This window comes from Triturus cristatus, chromosome 4_2, assembly GCF_964204655.1.
Source record: "Triturus cristatus chromosome 4_2, aTriCri1.1, whole genome shotgun sequence".
In the NCBI taxonomy this organism is placed as follows: Eukaryota; Metazoa; Chordata; class Amphibia; order Caudata; family Salamandridae; genus Triturus; species Triturus cristatus.
In genome coordinates, this window is record NC_140586.1 from 29862608 (window position 1) to 29881321 (window position 18714).

Consider the following 18714-nt stretch of genomic DNA (forward strand, 5'->3'; position numbering starts at 1 on the left):
TCTTCAGGAAGTTCCTGGATGCCATGATGCAGAGAATGCACCACTACATAAGCTTCCCAAACACACAGGCTGCACTGCAGAAAACAAAAACAGACTTTTATCACATGGCACAGTTCCCCCATGTCATCGGCTGTATTGATGGTACACACATCCCAATCTGTCCACCAGCTGATACAGAGCACATCTACAGGAACAGGAAGTCCACCCACTCCATCAATGTGCAGGTGATCTGTGATGCAGGGAACATCATCACAGATATTGTTGCAAAGTTTCCTGGGAGCACCCACGACTCTTACATCTTCCAGAATAGTGGGATCTACACACGACTGAGTGCCGGAGAATTCGGAGAGGGATACCTGCTAGGTAAGTAACAGTGACGCCCCTTGAAACCTGCAAATCATAGTGCATAGAGGCATGTTACTGATGGTTCCCTTTTACTCATCCAGGCGACAGTGCATATGCATGCCGGTCATTCATCCTCACTCCCTACCTACACCCAGCAACCCAGAGTGAGAGACGATACAACGTGGCACACAAAACAACACGCAATGTGGTGGAGCGCACGTTTGGACTACTGAAGAGCAGGTTCCGCTGCCTGCACAAGAGCGGAGGCGCACGCCAGTACAAACCCATCACCTGCTGCAAGATTATTGCCACTTGTGCAATGCTGCACAACCTTGCCACGAAAAAAGGTACAGATGTGGAACTGACATATTTTGAGGACAACGAGGATGAGTCAGGCCAGCCAGAGGGCAACGCAGCTAGAGTGCCAACTGCAATCGATGGGAGAGAGAGACGGGCAGATATCACATGCAACTATTTCTGAGTAAGTAAGGGGACACAGCGAGTTGTGAGAAGTCCTGACGTAGTTTTAATGTGGCACCACGCCATGAACACATGAACAGGCCAATCTGGCAATATACCATCTATACAAGGAGTATGTCCAGGGTTACGTCACCCAATGGGAAGTGGCTAAGCAGGGCTACATCAATGTTTGCGCATACGCGCTGCAGTGGTGGATTGCACGGCCTGTGCATCCTCACTGGAGCCAACCCCAAGCCGCCTGCTGCTCCTGCGTGCTTCTGGGACGGGGGGTGTGATGCTGCTGCTGGTGTCGATGCTCTCCGCAGCATCCCCTGCAGCAGTTGTCGACGCCTGACTAGTCAATAGCACCCCTAGTGCACTTGTCACCTGCACCATCCCCCGAGACAGGTCGCTGTAGCACTGTGTTAGGCCCTCCTGCATCGTCACAGAGCGCCGGCACAGTAGAGAAGTCGCAGTTGCCAGACGGTTGAGTGCCCTGCTGGTAGTGTCCCTTCTCTGGCGTTCCCGGCGCCGTGCTTCGATGTCAGCATCTAATTTGCTGCACAACTGCTGGATTGACTGGGACATGTCCCGAATGCCCGCAGCCATGCCGCTAATGTTGGTGTCCATGTTGACTAATGTTGTCTTCATCACCCGCATGTGCCTCTGGACTGACATGACTGCCTTTGATTGCAGGCGCTGTTGCTTCAACATTTGGCCCTCGAGCCCCAAGAAGACACCATGGCCGTCAGTGGGTGCTGGTGGACTCTGGACACGCGACCTGCGGCGCCCTCTTGCTTCCGTCTGTGCTGCCTGTGAGGTGTGGGGCACAGTGGCATGGCTCCCTTCCTGGGGCCCGGTGCGGTCTTCTGGGCCCATGCTGTCGTCTGACGAGGTGTCTAAGGCTCGTAGCCTGGCTGCTGGACGCCTCCTCATTCTCACACCTGCAAGCGGAGATGTGGCCGGTGATTCGAACATGAGTGGCGATGCTGGCTCTGGTGGTGGTGATGCTGGCTCTCGGTGAGGTGATGCTGGCTCTGTGTGCGGCGAGGCTGGCTGTGTTGGTGGTGTGGCTGCCAGTGGGCCTGCTCCCTGGTCTGAACTGGTGCTGGCTAGAGGTGATTTATGTGGCCGGTGTGCCGTCTCTCCTGCAGCATGCCCTGTCCTGCATGATGTCACATCTGTGGACAGAAATACAACATTGGCTCAGTGTCCCCGAAGGGCTGCATTGCATGCGTCACAATAAATCATTTCACATTCCAATATGTCCCCTGTCTCCTTGTGCCTCGAGTGCGTGACATGCCTTGTTGCCCTGTAACATTTACGTCATGGTTAGTGTTGCCCTGACTACATCTCCCGGAATGCATTGCCTGTCTGCACTGACACGTGTGGACTGCAGTGTGATTCTCGTTTCACAATGGGGGATGTGGGATAGGGGTAGGGGGGGCTACATTGCTGTGCTTTCGTCTTACCTTGGTGTGTTGCGGCTCTGGCAGAGCTGTCGGCGTCCCCAAGACCCACGACGCTCTCTTGCTCGATTGTGGCCGCCACCAGCTCCTCCAGTTCGGTGAGGGCAGGTGCCCTGTTGGTTCCACCTCCGGTCTGGCTGGCCTCCTTCTGGATGTCGCCCATCTTCCTCTTGGTTACAATCCGGAGGTCATACCAGCGCTTTTTGAGGACCTCAATGTCCCTGTGGGTCACTCCCACAGCATTGACCTGCGCCTGGATGGCCAGCCATATGTTGCGCTTTTCGTCCTCAGGCACTTGCAGGGATTGCCTTCCAAACAGCTTCTGGTGCTGCTTCACCACCTCCTCCACCAGCACCTGGAGTTCCTTGGGGCTAAATTTCAGCTTCCTCCTCCTTTCCCCTCCGTCTTTCTGTGTTCTCTGGCTGGACATGCTGTTCGTTTACCCGCTCGCACATGCAACGGCTCCCTGCCTCTCCTCTGCACTCCAAGCTTCTCCAGGGTCGGCTAATTATGTACACCTGCCTGGGTGTGGCCACTTCGGCTGATTATGTACACCTGCCTGGGTGTGGGCACTTCCTGGTTGGGTGGGCTGTCGTTGCACTGGATTAGCTGTTTCGTCAAGTCATGTGATTTGATTTACCGAATCCGTACATACCGATTCGGTATTTTCCGATTCGGTAAATACCACCTCGGTATTTACCGATTCGGTAAATAACACCTCGGTATTTACCGAATCGGTAAATACCACCTCGGTATTTACCGATTCGGTGAATTCCGATTCGTGATTACCGAATGTTACCGAATCGGTAACTGTTACCGAATTTTTACCTACATATAACTTACCGATTCTAATTTACCGATTCGGTACGGCTCGGTATTTAAGAACCGGTAAAATGTATTTACCTACATGAGGCCCTTGGTTCCTTAGTTCTCTAGTGGGCAATACCACTCCCCCCTGCACCCTTACACACCCCTCTTGGACAGTAGTCACATGGGAACCCACCACCTCCTTCATCTCCACCGACGACTGACTTTGTCTGACCCTGTTGTGGAATTCTTCTTCCCTGAGCATTCCACCTATGATGGCCTCTCTGGGGACAATGTTCGGGGATTCCACGGGTACCTCAGGTTGATCAAAACCTAAGCGAGATAGTGTATCGGCTTTGCCATTCCGTCTTCCTGGTCTGTATTGGATAGTAAAATCGTACTCACAGAAGAACTGTGACCACCTTAGTTGTCGCATGGACAGGGCTTTGGCAGATTTTAGGTATTGAAGATTGCGATGATCAGTATATACCGTGGTTTGATGCCGGGCACCTAATAAATACTGCCGCCACTCCTCAAATGCCTTCTTTATGGCAAGAAGTTCCTTTTCCCCCACGGCGTAATTATATTCCGCCGGAGTGAATTTGTGTGAGAAATAAGCTACCGGATGACTCAGCCCGCTGATAGGATCTGTTTGGCTGAGAACACCTCCCACAGCCACCTGTGAGGCATCCACCTCTACAACAAAGGGCAAAGCTGGATCCGGATGGCTCAGGACAGGAGCTCGGGTGAAGGCAAGACGCAGTTGCTGGAACGCATTCTCTGCCTCCCGAGACCATGTATATAAGACTCCCTTTTTCAAAAGGGCCGTGAGGGGAGTCACCAAGTCTGAAAAATTCCTTATGAACCGCCTATAAAAATTGGCAAAGCCCAAAAAGCTCTGCAATTCTTTAACGGTGCTGGGTGCTGGCCAGGAAAGAACCGCTGCAACCTTACCGGGGTCCATCGCCAGACCCCATGGAGACACAACAAAGCCCAAAAAGGGTACTTCTTGCTTGTGGAATGTGCATTTTTCCAACTTGCAGTATAGTCTATTCGCCTGGAGGCGTTCTAACACCCTGCGCACATGGGGGGTATGTTCCGACATAGACGTAGAGAATATCAAAAGATCATCAATGTAAGCTATTACATACTCATCGAGCATGTCCCTCAGTACCTCGTTAATGAAAAACTGAAATGCTGCAGGGGCATTACAAAGTCCAAAGGGCATAACGAGATACTCGTATAACCCGTATTTAGTACAAAAGGCCGTTTTCCACTCGTCTCCCTCCTTGACCCGCACAAGATGGTATGCGCCCCGCAGGTCCAACTTCGTGAAGAATTGCGCCCCACGTACTCTATCAAGGAGGGAGGCGATGAGGGGTAACGGGTACCTGTTCTTAATGGTTACTTGATTTAGTTTCCGATAATCAATGCAGCAGCGAAGACCCCCTTCACGCTTGGGTATAAAAAATAACGAAGAAGAGGCCGGAGAACGTGAGGATCTTATGAACTCCTTTTCCAGCATGTCATCAAGATATTCTCTAAGGTATGCGTTTTCTTTTTCAGTGAGTGAATAAACTCGGCTACAAGGAATTTTGGCTCCTGCCTCAAGATCTATATGGCAGTCGTATGCCCTATGTGGGGGTAGGGTTTCTGCTTCTCTGGGGTCAAAAACCGCCTTCAAATCCAAATAACAGGACGGCAGTTCTGGTCCAAGTTCTTCGTTGTCAGAAGTAGGGCTCCCCTGAGTACTTGCTATCATGGTTTCCTGCCTAATCGCAGGGCGGAATTCCAGGGTGGACTTCTCCCAATCTATTACAGGGTTGTGAATCTTCAACCATGGGATCCCTAACAGTACAGGAATCTGAGGAGAATGAATTAAATCAAAAGACAACTCTTCCTGATGATGGGGTTCTATTTTCAAGTGGAGTAGCACTGTTTGATGGGTGACGGGCCCTGAAATAAGAGGACGTCCATCAATAGTGGTGACTTTGTTAGATAACTCTTTTTCTTTGAATGGTATCAGATTAGCTCTAGCCCACTCGGAGTCCATGAAATTCCCAGATGCCCCGGAATCGATCATGATGTTAACATGAAGACCGTGGTGGGCCAGTGTGATATAAGCGGTGACATATAGATGTGAGGTAGGAGATCTTTCGTGTTCAGCAGAAGAGACCGTGCATCCTGAACAGCCCGAAAGTCCGGTCTCGAAAGACCTCGAGCTTTCTAGTTTCCCTGTCGATTGCCTTGAACAGGTTTGACCGGACAAGACCTCAAGAAATGGCCGGCTTTACCACAATTCATGCATAGTTTATCAGTTCGTCTCCTTTGTCTTTCTTCGGGGGTCAGGGGACCTCGCACCACTCCTATCTGCATAGGCTCACTTTCGTCAAATCCCTTAGGAGGGTCACTCTTCTTTTCCTTAGGGTATACATATCGGGGTTCTACTCACCCTCTTTCATGTTTCCGCTCTCGTAATCTATGATCTATTTGGACTACCAGATCTATGAGGTCTGTACTTGACTCAGGTAGGTCTACTATGTGAGATAACGCATCTTTCAAGTCGTCCCGTAATCCCCTGTAAAATAATGTGCTGCGCTTTTCTTCCGGCCAATTGGCTTCTACCACTAGCCTCCGAAAGGAGGTAATGTACTGTACCAAATCGTGAGTGCCTTGTTTTAAAGACAACAACTCAGTATCAGCTGCATGTGTATACATGTGCCTGTCAAACAATTTACGAAATTCCCTCTTAAAGGCATCATAACTATACAACAAAGGGTCATCTCTATCCACCAAGGGTATGGCCCAATCTGCTGCGGAACCGCTTAAATACGATATCACGAAGGCCACTCGGGATTGCTCAGAAGGAAAACAGTTGGCCTTACAGGAAAAGTGCAACTGGCATTGACTAAGGAACGCTGCACACCTAGCCGCGTCTCCAGCGAATCGCTCCGGCGGAGCTAGGGGAATGGACGGGGGTGAAGTGACCTGTATCACCGGCTGCTGAGCTTCACTTCTCCCTCCCATGGCTGCCGCACCATGATGACTCTGAAGGGCGTCTACTCGAGACGCCAAGGCCTGAGTTTCGGCCTGTAGGCTGCCTATCATACCGGCAACGTCTGCTAATGTGACTGTTCCTAATTCCATGACGCTCGGGCAGAACACACCTCTTAGGGCTTAGCGTTCTGTAATGAATCTCGGAGATTTCTGCAGGAGCGTCAGGAACTTGCAGAGTATGCCTCAATCTTCCCCTGCGGCCTTCCGACTCTATCAGACACTAGAGCAGCGGATGACACGCCAGGGGAAAACAGGGAAACAAAACAAGGAAAGATGGGGGCCCCGTCTATGGTTTGGCTGAAGAGGGTTTCAGGATGAGACAATACTCCGCTGTAATACAAAGAATGGGTTAACTTCAGTAATCACAACGTCCCTCTATGTCTAAATATAACTTATTCTGAAGTCTCGCATACCAAGGTTCTGCTAGCTCCACAATTGAAACAGGATAAATTTGGTGGTGTCACTCTGGATAATCCTATACCACAAACAACAGAGGATTAGAAAACAAACTCTACCTGAGACTATTCACAACTCTCCCCTCCCATCTTTGATAGACTCACAGGTTCAGAGGAAGGTTTCTCCAAATAGGGCTCACTATGTGGTTTGTCTAGTGTTGTGCTTCGATGGTGAACACTGAGAACTATTAAAGGAAACAACACAAATTACTTCCCCTTTCAACATTTACATGTAAAGAAAATAAAGCAGCGCACAGCGCTGTTACCGTGCTTCTGTCGAACTGTAGATAAGGGCACAGTGGTCCTCGCTTGAGACCCCTTATGCCTATGGGGAGAATGGTCCACGATACATGCAGGATTCAGGGAGACAGTACCGTGGAGAAGTGGAACCAGAGCACAATGAAGTAATGCCCCGAACTACTGGAAAACCTGCTTCAGCAGCGTGTCGAACCACTGTGATGACTAAAATAGGACGGGACTCTCAACGACAGGAAGGGGGAGGACATAGATGAAAAATCCAACAAAAACCAAGGCTGGGTTTGGTGTGTGCACATCAGAGGAGCGGGTGAGAAGGGAGGAATCACAATGAGCACTGATGTGGAATAGGCATGGGTATATGTGGCCAAAATGAATGGAACAGGTAACACTCACACAGATGCTGGGGAATTGAGCGAAACCACTGGAACAAGGAGACTCGAAGCGCCGTGCCAAGAACGGCGAACGAACCACGGAAACAAGGGGAGACAAAGTGCCGTGCTAAGAACGGCGTCCGTTGACTTTCTGAGCGGCTTCTCAACCGTGAACAAACCCGCCGCTAGGAAACCCCATGGAACCTCAGGAAACCATACGCGGACTTCAGAACACCGGGACAGGAAACAGGAAACTACAAAGCGGAAGTCAGGCAACTAGCGCAAGGGACGGAAACAGGGTCCTTATATACTGGACCTTCGTGCGTGTTTGACCCTGGGGCATGACAGGCTGCACCAAAGAACAGTCGGCGATGAAGAAACGGCCGAAGCTGGCTGCACCACAGAACAGGCGGCGATGAAGAAATGGCCGAAGCTGGCTGCACCACAGAACAGGCGGCGATGAAGAAATGGCCGAAGCTGGCTGCACCAAAGAACAGGCGGCGATGAAGAAATGGCCGAAGCTGGCTGCACCAAAGAACAGGCGGCGATGAAGAAATGGCCGAAGCTGGCTGCACCAAAGAACAGGCGGCGATGAAGAAATGGCCGAAGCTGGCTGCACCAAAGAACAGGCAGCGATGAAGAAATGGCCGAAGCTGGCTGCACCAAAGAACAGGCAACGATGAAGAAATGGCCAAAGCTGGCTGCACCAAAGAAAAGGCAGCGATGAAGAAATGGCTGAAGCTGGCTGCACCACAGAACAGGCAGCGATGAAGAAATGGCCGAAGCTGGCTGTACCAAAGAACAGCCAGCGATGAAGAAATTGCCGAAGCTGGCTGCACCAAAGTACAGCCAGCGATGAAGAAATGACCGAAGCAGGCTCCACCAAAAAACAGGCAGCGATGAAGAAATGGCCGAAGCTGGCTGCACCAAAGAACAGGCAGCGATGAAGAAATGGACGAAGCTGGCTGCACCAAAGAACAGGCAGCGATGAAGAAATTGCCGAAGCTGGCTGCACCAAAGAACAGGCAGCGATGAAGAAATGGCCGAAGCTGGCTGCACCAAAGAACAGCCAGCGATGAAGAAATGGCCGAAGCTTGCTGCACCAAAGAACAGCCAGCGATGAAGAAATAAATAGCCGAAGCTTGCTGCACCAAAGAACTGTCAGCGATGAAGAAATGGCCGAAGCTGGCTGCACCAAAGAACAGTCAGCGATGAAGAAATGGCCGAAGCAGGCTGCACCAAAGAACAGGCAGCGATGAAGAAATGGCCGAAGCTGGTTGCACCAAAGAACAGGCAGCGATGAAGATATGGCTGAAGCTGGCTGCACCAAAGAACAGGCAACGATGAAGAAATGGCCAAAGCTGGCTACACCAAAGAAAAGGCAGCGATGAAGAAATGGATGAAGCTGGCTGCACCGCAGAACAGGCAGCGATGAAGAAATGGCCGAAGCTGGCTGTACCAAAGAACAGGCAGCAATGAAGAAATGGCCGAAGCTGGCTGCACCAAAGAACAGCCAGCGATGAAGAAATGGCAAAAGCTGCCTGCACCAAAGAACAGCCAGCGATGAAGAAATGGCCAAAGCTGGCTGAATCAAAGAACAGGCAGCGATGAAGAAATGGCCAAAGCTGGCTGCATCAAAGAACAGTCAGCAATAAAGAAATGGCTGAAGCTGGCTGCACCACAGAACAGCTGGTGATGAAGAAATGGCCTAAGCTGGCTGTACCAAAGAACAGCCAGCGATGAAGAAATGGCCGAAGCTGGCTGCACCAAAGAACAGGCAGCGATAAAGAAATGGCCTAAGCTGGCTGCACCAAAGAACAGCCAGCGATGAAGAAATGGCCGAAGCTGGCTGCGCCAAAGAACAGCCAGCGATGAAGAAATGGCAGAAGCTGGCTGCACCAAAGAACAGCCAGCGATGAAGAAATGGCCGAAGCTGGCTGCACCAAAGAACAGTCAGCGATGAAGAAATGGCCGAAGCTGGCTGCACCAAAGAACAGTCAGCGATGAAGAAATGGCCGAAGCTGGCTGCACCAAATAACAGCCAGCAATGAAGAAATAGCCGAAGCTGGCTGCCTTCCTGATAATTCAGCCAGCATCAGGACTACATTGTGACAGCTCAACTGATGCAGCAAATGCAACAGGCTTACAAAGTCCTTCCCTGCAACTGGGGTGCAGTGGAACGTAGCTCCCCCCTAGGTGGAGCAATCACAGGCTACTCAGGCTTGCAACCGTCCTAGAGAATACAGAGGGGCTGTTGCTTACAACCGAGGCCCCAGTCGAAATGACTGTTCACCGTCTTCGAGGTACTGTTACCTTTTTGATTTCTTTAGCAGTAAACTGATGAATCTCCGTGTAGCACTGCCAAGCTTCAGGGTTCCCACCACTGGAGCCCCCCATTAACTAACACTTATGACCACCTCCTAGTTGCAGAGCATTAGGTTCAGCGCCTTTTTAGGTGTCCCCTAGGCAGCGCTTGTGCAGTTTTTGTGAGACATGCCCTATTCAGGATATGGGCTAAAAGCTCCTCCCATTTTCAGGGATTGTCCCTGTTGCATGTGTTGTTACTCAGAGCTTGTGAGCACTATTTCTTTCTTTAACTTGGACCACTGGAGACTCTGTTGTAAACAGGGCTGTGAATATTGCTCTTATCTTGCCACCCTTGCTGTGCATTCAAAGACCGAGGTCTGTTTTGGCTGCAGCTGCCTCCTCCCCCCTCCTGCTTTTGAAACGCACAGCCTGGCGTCACGGTCCCTGCCTTCCTATGGCTGCTGCAGCCTCCGCCTGTTTTCTTTTGTGATTCCATGAGTGCGCATTTTTCTAGCTCTGTCTCACCTCCCCCAGATTGGAAATGCAAGATGTTTGTGATGCAAGCCTCGTGGTAGGTCAGCTAAAATACAAGGACACATATGGCTGAAATTGCCCTGTGCTAAGGTTTGCTACCAGTAGACTAATTGTTTAAAACAGCACGGAAATGTTCCACTAAACATGAAATTGTGCATGGAATGAGGCCTGGGGTCATGCCTTTTGTTTACCCCATTTCTGTGCCATCTGAAATCTCACACTTAGGGGCCCATTAGGATGACGGGCGAAGGTACCACCACGGTGCTGGTGGAAAATGCCATTTTTCAGACACCAGCAGCGGTCCTCACGCCCGCCATATTAGTATTGCCAAACATAGCTCATTTCCGGGCCATCGCGGTGCGACGTGGACCGCCATCAAAATGCACCCGCCACCGCGGCGGTGGGAGCCAATGGAGACCCACCACCGTGCGGAATGACGTCCCGAATGCCATACAAATCAGGATGCCCCAAACAGCCAGTCACACCCCAGCAGAGAAACCGCCCAAGCAGAGACGGCGGAAGCACGACTGTGGAGCGCAAAACCAGATTCCCGGTCCCTTCCACCCGGTCTCGAACGCAATGGATCCAGCTCTACACGTCTTCCCGGTGCTGTACTTGATACACTACCAGCAAGTTATGCACCGTCGCAGACGCCGCCGCAGGTACGCAATCACACAACTCCGCACACAACCACAACACACAACTCATGGGCTGATATAGGGTTCCTATACACAAAGACACCCTGGTGGGGACAGGAACACATCCACAAGTGTACCCACCCATGTCCTACCTGTTACCAAATCACCCCTCCGCATCCAGGTCACCCACCAACCCCGATATCAATGGCATGTCCAAGTAACATCACGGCAGCGGTGAAGACGCGGAAAAACATGCGCACAATGTAGAAGGCAGGGCCAGCGCCAGGCATAGGCAGTGCACAAAAGCCATAGGGCCACACCTCCACCCTCCACACACTAGGCCCCCTCAACACATTAAGGGACATGCTATGTGCCCCCCTGTGCTCCGTCATGCTCAATAACCAGCCGGGAGAACCCACACCCTGCACCACACACCAAACAACTAGGGAGACAGTCTGAGCAGGTAGGGCTGCAGAGGAACACACAGCACAGAAGCACAGGGCCAGGGCAACCCTCACACCACACCTACACTACACTCATGTCAATAAAACGGAGTCCAAGCACAAAATGAACACTCATACAGAATCTGAGCAATTACTCAACTGGACACACAGCCTGTCAAGTCACATAGACATACCCCACACTGACACACAGCCACATACACAGACCAGATGTCAGCAGCAATGGACAACAAGAAATGGGAAAGCTAAAGTAAGGTGGACACAAGTGGAAGGCAATGGAGCCAACCACTAAGCATGTGTACATCACATGCAAGAGAAGGACCATATAACAACACCCTTAGCCCATCAAATCACACATGGCTGGCATAGTGAGTGAAATGAAACCACAGTCACCTCCGTGCAACAACTCAGGGAGACAGCAAGACAACCCATGCATAGGCACAGGGATGAAAGGAAGTCTCTGAAGTCAAACAGTGATCAGCCACACATCTGTATCCAACTACTTGACAGGTGTATGTCAGCAGCACAACACACAGGGCCCATTGTCACACTCCATGACTGTCAAACACAAGTTGGATCCTTCACACATACCCCCCCCACCAACCTCACACCTGCAGTGCTCAACACCAGTGTCAAACACACAGAAGGGTGCCAATAATGTCCAGTCAATACACTGACAAACAATCACACTCCCTGGGGGGCATCCACAAACATCACACACACACACTCAGGGATGCCTGAACCAATGCTGGCACAAAAACAACAGCCAAACAAAAAACTCACTAACAACATACACAGAAGTACAACAAGCCCAGACCTGTGCAGTAAAACTGTGGAAAGGCAATGGGAGCCCAGACAAAACAGGAGTACACAACATCATCACTCAGGAACAATGCACAGACAACATACCCCAACACAGACAAGAAGTGCATCATCTCAAAACAATCATGCACACAAATTGGGAGCAATGGGTCAATAAGAAAACACAGACAGACATACCACACCACCCATCAAGTCAACATGGTGTCATAGTGTAACACATGCTTGTACATGCACAATCCTGACAAGTGACAGGTCAAATATAAGAGGAGAAAACCCCAAGGATGCACTCAAAACAAACCCAGGAACAAGAATACCCCTAAGTGCATGTGACAGACACAAAAGTAATGCACACTACGCTGGAAACACACATCTGAATGAATCACAACGCACAAACGAATCACACACACTGACATGCAAATAGAACATCACACTCAGAGCATCTGTCAGCTGCAAGAGACAACACAGGCCAAACACTGCACACATCCACATCAAACACACAACAGATGCACATGCCAATCCATCACATTGCAAACACAGCTGGACATCAGGGGATGCAAACCAGGCAATTACAAGGCAACATACACTCACAGCACTGCATGCACGACAAGCAGTGTGTGCACACCAAACATACCAGTTCCACACAGATATAAGTGCCACACCATGAACCCCCACAACACAAATCACCATAGCACACAGACAACATCACACTCAGGAAAGGAAGACGTACCTCAGCAAACACACATACAGCTCACCCATCACCCACAGATGCACAAGTCTGTGACACCCAGGTGAAAACAACATGACCAGAGGACTGTGTAGCACAAACAGTTGAACTGCATATGAGCAATCATGACTGCCAAGCAGTTCAAGAAAATCATATATAACCAATTGGGAAACTGCCATGAGTGTCACATTGGTCCTGTACACAGATCAGCCTCCCACAGTATAGTGTCACACTATGAAGTGGTGGGGAGGTTCACACACTGGCAAGCCATGGTGTCACGTTGTGCCATCCCAGGACATGGAAGAGGACTGTGATGACCTGTTTCCCCCTTATGTTTCCCCTGTGTTTTATTTTCAGTCTCCTTTGGATGAGGACGATAGCGGCCCCTTTAAGTCACCCTATTTCCTGGAAACCAGCCCATACCAGGTGACTGCATCACGTGCACCAATGGTCTTCGGTGGGACGGAGGAACAGGACATCATAGCCGGAAGCGAGACGGACGAAGAGCAGAGTGGGGTTGCCGGAGAACAAACAAGACCTGAAAATGAGGAGAAGAGCAGCGAGTCCATTATACTGCTTGAGGAGGACGCCGAAGACGCGAGGAAGATGGCGATCGGGAGAGCCAATACCCGAAGCACAAAAGGAGAAAGAAGGGAGCCGGACCATCTTCGGCATCGCCTACAAGCCAGCCACGTTCCTGGAGGAGCGTGGCTACCAGAGGTACATAGACGTATCCAGGGATTGTTTGGGAGGGGGAGGCCTAAAGAGACGGGGTCCCCAGACAAGCCAGGGGAGAGTTAAGAAACCGGATTTCAGGAGTATAGCTCGGTCGGGATCTTGCCCCCTCTAGAGGAATATTACAGTCCTTGGTGGCAGTGATTGGTGCTGGTGCTCCCTCTCACGACCCTCCCTACTTTCATAGTAATAGCCAAACCATTAGCTAAATTCCCCCTATCCTTTTTCTTTTTGTTTTACATGATCTCCAGTGGTAAAACTACGGAACGAGGACAAAGCCAATCCATACCCTTCCTCTGAGAGCAAGACGGAAGACTACAGGAGGACTAATTCTGAGAAGCTGTGTAGTAGCAGTTAATAAAAACCTTTGTGTTCTTGAACCGGTGCCTCCACGACTTTGCTTGCCCATTCACACATGGGGTGGAAGACATGAGATTGAAGTGGTGTGTTCTTCAGTAGTGGACAGGTGAGGAGTGCCCCATACACAAATAGATGGAGTGCACACTCACAATGGGTAGGCATCAGAAGCACAGCTAGGGGATGTTATGACTCCCAATCCGACATTATTATTATTATTTAATCTTATAAGGCGCACAGCTACCAAGAGGTTTCCCGGTGCCGCCAGACAGGGAAAAAGAGCAAAAAGCAATTTATTGGTTAAACAACCAGGTTATTAAGTGTTAGCGAGCAATTTATTGGTTGAACAACCAGGTTTTTAAGTGTTTGCGAAAATTACTGAAAACAGTTTAGTTCCTAAGAGGTGGAGGGAGAGAGTTCCACAGTAGAGGACCCAGGTAAGAGAAGGACCGACCGCCCGTTCGTGACAGTCTGATCCTAGGAACTGAGAATTTAGCCTGAGTAGAAGAGCGAAGAGAGCGTGATGGTATATAAGGATGGACGATGGCCTTTAAGTACTGAGGGGCACTACCAGACTTGATCTTGAACATATAGCTTAGGGCTTTGAATTTCACACGATTCTCAACCCTGAGCCAATGAAGATCACGGAGAGAGCTTGAGACAGAGGCCATTCTAGGGGTCTGACAGAGCAATCTGGCTGCTGCGTTCTGCACCACTTGCAATCTGCGTATCACATGCTTATTGGCACCTAGATACAGGATGTTGCCGTAATCCAGTCTGGATGTAATAAGAGCCTGGACCACAATTCTTTGAGTGGAACTCGGCAACATCCAGAGGATTTTTCTAAGCCATTTAACGATGGCGAAGCAAGTAGATGCCATAAAACACAACAGGGCTTCCTACACCTATATAATTCAGTATTAGGCACTATGTCCATATAATAAGGCAAAACTCACATCAACGGTATACAAAAATAGATCACTTCATTTATTAGATAATTTTTTCATTTTTTGAAAGACATATAAATGTCCATTTTAAATTGTGTGATAGATTAAATGTAATTCATATTAAATCACAATAATGAGAAAAAAATGGAACATATCATCAACAGCACACACCAAAATGACATTAATAAATAACATCAAGACATAATACAAATGCAAGAAACTAAGACAGTGAAGACAAAAGTCACAAAAGAAGTTTTTAAACAGAAAAATATACAGAACAAGAAGGCATAAAATGAAACACAAGACAAGCGCCAACGCGCGTTTCAGAGATCCTATATAACCTATATAGGCTCCTTCCTCAGGGCGTATAAAATAAGTCTTTCAGAAGGCGACAAGTACTAGACACAAATTCATTTCCAACGTCATGTAGTGAGGGTGCTGGAATAAATTCAATATTCGCAACCGTTGGTCTGTGGGCAGAAAAACCAGGGTAAGTACTTTTACTATATATTTGGTAATATGTGGCTGGAGCTAGATAGAATAGAGAAAATATAAGCTATTGAAAAACTGACCCAAGAGTAAGAAAATTGGATGAATCACCGAGTCGTGAAAGAAGAAGAAGCAAAAAAGAAGATAAAAGATGCATCCAAGAGTAAGAAAATTGGATGAATCACCGAGTCGTGAAAGAAAAAGATGCAAAAATGAAGATAAAAGAAAATAATGAAAGAAAATAAAGAAAATAAAGGGGTACCAATCACCTCTGTTGGGAAGTATATTGAACAAACACCTACTTGGAACATTAATCTTTCAATGAAGGCACCAAGACTGAGATGACTTCTAAAGGTATATATATAGAACTATAAAGAAAATCAAGAATTAATGATTAACGATTAAAAACAGATGATAAACACAGCTAGACTGTAAAGTACAGTTGGTGATAATTTACACACTGACAACCAGGGCTACTAGTATTTAATTACGAGTCGTAAAAAGTTGGGAGCGCATAGAGTGGTAAATGTTGTCTCCCCTATGGTAGTTAACTCGGTTTGCACAAAGGATAAAAAAAAAAATATCCTCACGTACAACGCTAGTCCGATACAGAAAGTGAAACTAGTAAACTAGTGGAGACCCCAATTTTACCAAAAGAAAGTACAGGGATAAAACATAGTGGATGACTAATGGCGGCAATAAGCGCTGAACATCGAATCAAAACCAGTTTAATAAACCGTAAGTCCCACAGGTAAGGGTATTATAAAAACATTATATCAAACTCCAAACCTCCGCTTACCAATCTTAAATAGCATAGTAGTTGAATCAGTATTTTAGCCGGGAGATTAGGGCAGAGAATACGCCTATATAAGGATGGTAGAGCCAGTAAGATTCTATCGGAATATGGTTATAAGATAACACGTTGCCAGAGCTGCCTGAAAGTACAAAGTTAAAACTTATTATACTGGGTATAATATGATCTAGATCGAAAAGCGGACCGGTAACCCCATGTTCACTTACAAATGGCCCGATATAGATCTATTAGAGGTAGCGTCCGTATAGTTCCGAATAATAAGTCCTTACGTATGGATCATCCGCAAGCCTCAATTGGATAGACGGCAATGTTATTTCTAAAAAAACAAAGTGACAACTATTGAATAGAAACACTAACTAAAGTGGTTATAGCTAAAATAAAAGTAACTAAGATAAATGCTGGGGCCAAAGTTCCACTTACCGCAAAGTAGCAGTATTCGAACTAAAAAATCGGCGGCATCCGCATCCCGACGGTGAACGGGAATACACTGGGCGTCTTCCTTATAAGGAATACCCTGTAGGCAGTGCGTGTACAACACGGAAATAGAAGAAGGACAAAGAATATTGTCTAGAGTGTGCATATAGCGTAAGGAAATGGAGAGAGGACAACCGCGGCCTGAATGTGTTTCCCAAAATAAACCCAAAAGGGGATCGCCATATTGAAGATGGTTTATCAGGTAAAAGAGAATATATACATACCAAATGTAATGGCAACAGGATATAGAATAAAATAATAACATCATAAAGATATACAGCATATAAGAATAATGTCAATGCTGACCAAATACGGAACTAGATCCTAAAATACAAGGAGGGCTACAACATCGCTTCCCTCTAATGTACTAAGCTATGTTTATAGGACCTTAAAGAATTGCATTTTCCCAAGGGAGGTGCTCATTCAGGCCCCTTTCCTGAATCTGAAGAACATATATCCAAAACACTTCCCTTTTGCGTCTTAAGGCATCAACATTACCATCCCTAGGTGGACAGACATGTTCCAAAATAATCCAACGAAGATCAGAAATGGTATGTTTCCTTTCAATCCAATGTGAAACCAAGGGAGCCCCAGGACGTTGATTGTAAATGGCCGACTTATGTTCACTAAATCGGACTCGAAATTCCCTACCTGTTTCGCCTACGTAACCTTTGCCACAGGGGCAAAGAATAAGGTAGATCACATGTTGAGTACGACAATTGGTCATATCTTTGAAGGTAAAAATCCTTTTATCCCACGTTAGCTTGTTTGTTACAATGGCGAACTGGCAAGCATGAGAACAACCACATTTGTGCGTACCCATGATGGGTCTGATACCGGTAATAGATTTCTGGACAAAAGAGTTGTTTACAAATCCTTTTGATTTGACCAACGAGTTTCTCAAATTCTTATTCTACGCAAAGATGGGCTTAGGGAGAGTCTTTTCTACAGTGATCAGAGTTAAGGGTTTGCCATTCACTGTTGATGATTTGTCTGATCTTATGGTCAATGTTCGAATGGGTGGTAACACAGACCAGTTTGTCTTCAGTTTTAGTTTCTTTATCCTGTAACAATACTGTTCTATCGTAGTATTTAGCTCTTTTGTAGGCATCCTTAATCAATTTGAACGGATAACCTCTATTACAGAATTTTTGTTTAAGTTGTTCAGCATGCAGATCATAATTCTGTATAGTGGTACAATTCCTGCGCAGTCACAAAAATTGGCTGAACGGGATGTTGTCCTTTTGGCTACGAGGATGGTAACTAGAGTATTGGAGGAGAGTATTTTTGGCTGTGGGTTTAGTATACAAACTGACCTCAATCTTCTCATCAACAATTTGAATCCAGATATCAAGGAATTCAATTTTAGTTTTACTAATATTGGGACTGAATTTGAGATGAACATCACAGAGATTGATCCAAAGAATAAATTAATCTAGCTGTTCCTCTGGACCTCTCCAGATAAAGAAGATGTCATCGATAAATCGATGCCAGCTTAGAATGTTTTCACTAAATGGAGCAAGTAGATGCCACCTTCACTGCTTGCTGCTTCATTGACAGTTGGTCGTCAATGATAATATCCAGATTGCGAACTTGAGTAGTGGGTTGAGGGAGAATTCCCATTTCAGGCAGCCAGTGCTGGGGGCCCCAAAGGTCCTTGTTATTTCCCAGAATCAGTACTTCAGATTTTTCGCCGTTAAGTTTGAGCGAATTGGCTTGCATCCTTCCAGCAATTTTCCTCAGACCAGTCTGAAGAGATGATGTCTTAGATGCCCTGTCCGCAGACAAGGAAAAAATTATTTGGGTGTCATCGGCGTAAGAAACAATCGACAACCCAGCTTCTTCAGCAATCGTTGCCAAAGGCTCAACATACACATTAAACAATAGTGGGCTTAGAATGGAGCCCTGTGGAACTCCATAAGGTGAAGGTAAAGTTTTGGATGCAGCCTCAGAAGAGAAAACCTGGAACGTGCGATTAGTCAGAAAGTCACCAAGCCAATTAAGGGCTGGGCCAACAACGCCCAATGATCGCAGGGCTTTCAGTAACACGGTATGGGACACCGTGTCAAAGGCGGCACTTAAATCAAGCAGTATAAGTGCCATACTGGAGCCAAAAAAGCCTCAAGTGACAGCAATGCATGAGAAAACACACCCACAATGTTAGTGTGGCTGAGCAGGTCTGCTCAGTGAG

The 18714-nt window shown here is 47.8% G+C and overlaps 1 long non-coding RNA gene across 3 annotated transcripts in view; it reads left to right on the plus strand.

Annotated features, from left to right (window-relative positions):
* The window catches only part of LOC146832854 (uncharacterized), a 165819-nt gene extending 149912 nt beyond the window's left edge, over nucleotides 1-15907 (plus strand). The window contains exons 3-4 of one of the 3 annotated variants that reach the window (XR_014960460.1): nucleotides 13065-13427; nucleotides 13694-13786. This is a non-coding gene — a long non-coding RNA (uncharacterized LOC146832854). Of the gene's footprint in view, nucleotides 1-1500; nucleotides 2068-13064 lie in introns of those variants that run through there. The other 2 variants (XR_014960459.1, XR_014960458.1) reach the window with 2 other exon arrangements.
* Nucleotides 15908-18714: the final 2807 nt, after the last annotated feature.